The sequence below is a fragment of a genome, unplaced genomic scaffold (assembly GCF_019419815.1).
Source record: "Pyrus x bretschneideri cultivar Hongxiangsu unplaced genomic scaffold, Pyrus_bretschneideri_v1 Contig289, whole genome shotgun sequence".
Lineage (NCBI taxonomy): Eukaryota > Viridiplantae > Streptophyta > Magnoliopsida > Rosales > Rosaceae > Pyrus > Pyrus x bretschneideri.
Genome location: NW_025999600.1, coordinates 55,620 through 62,052, shown reverse-complemented (window position 1 = coordinate 62,052; position 6,433 = coordinate 55,620). Strand labels below are relative to the sequence as shown.

General features: G+C 35.0%; 1 long non-coding RNA gene across 1 annotated transcript; it reads right to left on the bottom strand.

Annotated features, from left to right (window-relative positions):
• Positions 1-927, bottom strand: LOC125479417. The gene is made up of 3 exons (XR_007259978.1): positions 457-927; positions 210-284; positions 1-49 (listed from the first exon to the last, which is right to left on the bottom strand). It is a non-coding gene; the product is annotated as an uncharacterized LOC125479417 (long non-coding RNA).
• Between the last annotated feature and the right edge of the window lie 5,506 nt (positions 928-6,433).

Here is a 6,433-nt window from a genome sequence, read left to right as displayed (position 1 = left end):
TTTATACAGTCCTAGGATTATTCAAGCAATTTTCGAAGGGTAAGGCTCTCTGAATAATAGAAAGTATATGAACAACTGGGTCAGTAGATTTTATCAGGTACCAAAATGTATTTAGTGCAACACATGTGAGTTAAAATTTGATAAGGTAATTACCAAGTTTTAAGTGGGATGAAACTTCAATAATTAGTACAATGCATGTCTCTACTTACCACTAAACTTCTTTTTATCCTATCAGGCGCAAAGCTTTCATCAGGGGTGCAGGCACAGATTATCGCTCGAGAACGCTAAGGTTTGCAAAGAAAAAAAAATTGATACTACGACAAATTATGAATAATTGTAATATGGTATTCATCAAATGTGTTCATATCTGACAATTATAGTATAAATATGAACAATATCAACCAAATAAAAAGATGGGATATAATCAGTGAATTCTGCTAATAAATGATTTCTTACAGCTGATGCTGGTGACTGGTGTAGTAGAGTTATCACTGAAATTATGTTCAGAAGTAATTCCTCTCTTATTAATGGTTGTTACCATACTGATTGTCATTTTCAGAAGGATAATGACAACATCACAAATCGTCGAGAGAAACGATCGGCTTCATCACCAGCTCGGGCCTCATCATCCATCGACGCTACTGCTACTCCTCTCTTCGTCGTCCCGTACGCCGCTCTCACACCTGCAAAACACACAAAACCCGAACAAAATCATATGTTTCTTAGATCTGAAATTGAAGAAATTTGGCTATGAATTTGTAGAAACTAACTTGAGGATCGGAAGGAGGATGGGAAGAGGATTATGGAGGTATTTGACGGTCTTGGGTGACAAGTGGAAGGCGGCGCTGTTGCCTGAAAGAGAAGAAGGAGAGAAAGGATAAGGGAAGGAGAGTGACGGGGAAGGAAGAGAGAGGATGAAGGAGAGAAAGAGAAGACTAATAACCTGTTTTTATCTTTTAAGTTTTTCATATTTTTTCACTGTTATTGTTACTCTAAAAATTTCATTCTACAATCATCATAAGTGTATTTTTTTTTCCAAATATAATAAGTTTGAAGTGTAGAATGAGATTTTTAAAATGTCACCAACCATTCTTTTTTTTTTATTTTTATTGTTATTATGCACAAAAGACACGATTCTTTTTATACGTGCCATCTGAAATCTAAAAAGTATATAGTGCAAGTAATTCAAAATGTACATTTGATTTAAATATATACCAAATATTAGGGCACAAAATTTAATACTAAACGTTTGGGCCAAAAAAATAACTTTTATTTAAATATATTTAATCATATGACACAAAACTACGTACGTTACCATGAGGTTAGAGTTGTGCGGCCCATGATTTGTGACACTTGGGTGTGTAGCTCTTGGCGGACTATCCTCACTTAAAATCACTTTTGAAATTTGGAGTGGGAGATTCATGGTGTCCTCAGTTAAAATCACTTTTGAAACTTGGGGTGAGTGATTTATGGTGCTTTTCAATTGAACCAACATTTGACTTTGGGTTTCTTGGCTTGTCATTGAACAATTGATTAGAGAAAATATTTTGGGCCTCATTAATTCTAGAAAAAAATTGCAGAGGAAAGTTTGGAGATAGAAGAGAGGTTTGTAACAATGTTAACCTTTGAGAAACTTACATGTTATCGGTAACCTTTGTAAAGGCACAAAAGTCATTTTGTGTCACACATAATATATTTAATTAATAAAAGTTTCATTATTATAAATATGAACACATGCAATTGTGCTTATAAATCCTATTTACAGCACAAAAAGTCTTTCGTGCCTATTCCTGTGCCCAACAATGTGTTTGTGTCCATTTTCTTTTTCATTGGGCACAATATATGGTGCCCTTTATTGAATGTGCACTTTTCCACCTTATTCTTGTTCAAAAACACACAAACTCCTTATTTGTGTCCTTCATTTTGTACCCAAAGCCCATTTTTCTTGTAGTGGGTGGTTTTTGGTTAAAATATTCATAGTCAAAACCCTTTTTATTAAGGGAACTTTAACGAAAAGCTCCAGGTACTGTTCACTTTAACAAAAAATCATATTTTTACACTAAAAAGTCAAATCTTATTCACTTCTTATTTTGTCCTTATCGTTAAAACTCAAAATTTTCAAACTCTTTTAATTAATTTTCTATTTTATTAAAGCTCTTCTTCCTACATCAATTATCCTTCAAAGAATCAAAAAAGATAAAATTTAATATAAAATAATATTTTTTTCTCTCTTCATCAACCTTTCTCACTCTCTTTTCTTCTTTTTGATGGACGGAAAAAAAAAAAAAAAACTGAATTTTTTTTTTCCTTTCTGCAATTAATTTTCTTCAACTGGGACTCAAATAAGACTTTGATTGAGAAGTGAAAATCCATGTGTATGCAAGTCCAGCAGAGTCTTGCTATCATCGCCATTCCATTCCCCTCACAATCACATGCATGGACAAATGTGCTGACATTAAATATTTAATGGGAGTGTGCCCGACAAATTTTCCACCCAGTTCAAGGCGTATTGGGAACATTAGGAGTTGGACTAACGGAGGACCTTCCGTCAGGGGCATAAGCTGGAAAAAAAAAAAGTTTTGCATGTGGGCTTGTTTCTTACTTGTGAGCCTTTAGTTTTTGTCTTTTTTTCATTAAATTTCAGGCCATTTACATTAAATAAAGTTAATAAATGATTTTTAGTTAAAATGAACTTAGTCTAAACTCCTCTCATAAATAATACACTTGCAAGTGTGGTAGGTTAATTATCTCTCCCACATGCGTAACTTCACAACAATATTGCGAGAATCTCTTTTTTATAACGTCAAATATTCAGCGGCTGTCTTTGCTTCTCTCTCGCGTTTTTGTTTGGTGATGTAAAGGTACAAATCGATATTAGAAAGAAGAAGGAAAAAAAGAACTATGTGGTACACAAATGCAACCGCATTATTTTACAATAATTCCTAACGAAAAGCTGGTTAGTTATGACTCAGACAAATTCTAATTAGTCAGATGTCCCACTCAAAGTGCAGAGTCAAACAAATGCAGGCAGATATGGAAGCTCTCATGGCAACCAACAAAAGACCAGAGAACCGTTTGAGACCAAAATTTTCGCTGCTCCGCAAGACTCTGTTGGAGTTTTGAATGGAAAAACCATGAGTTTATTTTTAATCTGCACTCGTGGATTGCTTTTTGCAGATTTCAGATTATAAGTCTTACACAAGTAGATTTAGCGTATTGAATTAAGTATAGATTAAAAGAGTTTTGTATGGATTAGGATGCAGCCCATAATTAGAGCAATTAAAATAAGGGCTCGGGGACCTTGGGTTCTCAGAATTAATCCAATCCTTGTATATATATGTGTGTGTATACATACATACATACATATATATATATATATATATATATATTCAGATAACTATGATGAGTATTTTCATCATAGTAGCGAAACTTAAACAAGCCACCTAATAGATGAGTATTTTCATCGTTCTCTTCTTTTCTGCTTCTTATTTTTCTTCTGCATCTTCATTTTCTTCCTTTGACTCTGTTAGTTGTGGTGTTCAAGTTCTGAATCACTTAGGAGTAATCCATCGGGAGAAATCCTAAACTCAATCGAGCAATACTTGACGTCTAAAGTGTCCAAGCACGGGACTTTGACAATGCAATTTTTTGAGCAAAAGCCTTGTAGATTTGGTAGAGAAAGTTCCAATTTTTGCAGCTGCCTAAAAGTGATCTCATTTTCTGAATAATCTTCGTGCTTGCCAAATTAAATTGGTAGAGACATACATACATTACTTTGTTGAAGGTTCAAGTTGAATTGGAATGAATATAAAAAACCTGCACCATTAGTTAACCATCTTGATGAATTAATTAAATTTTAGTAGTTATAATCAAAGGTAAAAGAAATTAACAATCAAACATAAATTAGTAAAAAATTGGAAAGAAAAAGGTGTAGAGACTAGCTCGAACACGGGAATTCATTATTACTGGAAACAAAGGAGCCAGTGCCTCCAGTTAACCTTCTTGATGAACCAACCAAATTCTAGTGATCATAATCAGATAAAAGAAATTAACAATCTAACAAAAATTAGTAAAAAAATTGGAAATAAAAAGATGCAGAAAATAGTTCGACCACAAATATAACAGAGTACATACTAAATAGGATATTTTGGTCTAACCATTTAAGTGGTAATACATGTGTGACTTGCTGTTGGGCGAGTCCAGCTAGCATTCCTCTCTTATTCTTAATTTAACTACAAATATAACAGAGTACATATATGAGATATTTAAACAAGACGATCTGAATTTCGTGCCAACTCAAACAATATCAAACACAATTTAAATCTTAATGAGTTTGTTCAAGTGTGATGTCTAGTCCTCCAGTGGAAGCTGCAATTTGGAATGATAATGACTGAGAAACCATGTGCATTGTTGGCCTCGATTGCGGTCGCAAATCCCTGCATGTGATTGCTATCCTTGCCATGGTTGTCAGTTCATCTTCAACTTCAAGTGTAGGAGGTGGAAGCCGTTCCAATACGTCCTTCAGCAATTTGTTTTCACGAGCAGATGGAGACAAAAAGGACGAGATTAAATCACCTAGTCTTTTTCCCGTGATCACTTCCAGTGCCAGCAATCCGAAGCTATAAACATCATATTTCTCAGTTACCTTTATTGTGTAGGCTAACTCTGCATAAAAATTAAGGGAGAGCTAACCATTAGTATATGTTTAAGTTTATATTATCAAACTCAACATTATATATTTTAACTGTTTTACTTTATCTGGTGCTACATATCCATATGTGCCTGCAAGGGAGCTTCAATTCGATGAGTCTGGATTCAAAAGCTTAGCAGTGCTGAAGTCTGAAACACAAGGCTCGTAGTCGTAATCCAGCAAAATGATGCTGCTTGATAAGTCTCGGTGTACAATTGGCGGCATGCAATCATGATGCAGGTAAGACAGTGCATGAGCTACGCCTTTTACAATTCTTACCCTCCTACTCCAATCCAATTCTTTTGCTTCGTCTTCTTTGCTCAAGATTGAAGCCAGACTACCCTTTTCTAGGTATTCATAAACCAGAAAGGAGTGTTGTGAATTTGAACAAAAACCACAAAGTTTCACAATGTTTTGATGTCGTATATTGATTAGTGCACTTATTTCATTGTAGAACTCCTTCTGCGATGTCTCCTCGCCGTCAAGTTTTTGATGGAGTTCCTTCACTGCAACTATGCTGCCTGATGGTAGCTTTGCCTTGTAGACACTTCCAGATCCTCCCTTCCCAATGCAAAATATGGAGTCAAAACCATTGGTTGCTCTTATGATCTCCCAATACAATTTTTTTTCCATCAAAATGAGAGATTGAAAAAATTTCATCATGGATATCACTTTTTTCTGTTCTCGGCTCTTGTTTCTTCTTGTTTTGATGAAGACAATTGCAAGGAGAACAAGTAAAACTGCTCCCAAGATAGGGAAAACGATTGCAAACACGAGTTTTCTTTTGTTTTTTCTTTTTGAGACAGGTTTATTGCAGGATTCTAGACCTACATGTTAGATTATGAGTATGATTCACACGGTTTAGTTATTTCAGATTAGTGTCAAGCAATAAAGTCTCAGATTGTTGATAAGAATGAATCCAGTTTTGTTTTGGAATAGAATTCTTTTTCGGACTTGAGTTTAGTACGCATGACTGTACAAGGATTTAGTTTCATATTTCTTGTGGGATTGTTATAGGTGATCCGAAACTTGTAGTATAAAATCACAAGCCCCTGCTCTTGCAAAGATACGCTCTTATTTTTTTCCAATTGCCTATAATCTGGAGAGCATTGAGTTTTGCAGAGAAGAGAAGGTTTTGTGCAGATTTTCATGGCATCTTCATCTATGAACATGTCTGCAGGTATGTGCTCGTGTATTTGCTTCTGTTCTTATATTCACATTACATACATGATCAAAGGGTTGTGATTTAGTTTATTAATCCTTATGTTCTTGGCTAATGAGTTAATCTATAAGTATATATGTTTTTCTAACACTACAACATTTCCACACAATCCTTCATTCCCTTCAAAGTTGTGAGCATCTTGAAATGCTTTGTTGTTGGGGATGGGACCCTGCAAGTGATTGTAGGATACGTCTATGTTTAACAAGCCACGCATTCCATCAAACGTTGCCAGAATGAGACCGGAAAGATTATAGTGAGAAAGATTTAGCCGCTCCAAGCTCTGCATATTGCTAATTTCTGATGGTATCGTGCCGTCAAGTGAGTTACGACTTAAATCTAATTGTGACAGGTGAAATAACTTCCCCAACTGAAATGGAATTTCTTGACTGAAATTGTTATTGCTCAAATTCAAGCAGTGTAAGCTAACCAATTTGCCGAAAGTGTTTGGAATTGAGCCATTCAACTTGTTGGTGGACAAGTCAAGATATTCGAGTTAAGTGAATGCTCCAAATTCTGAGGGT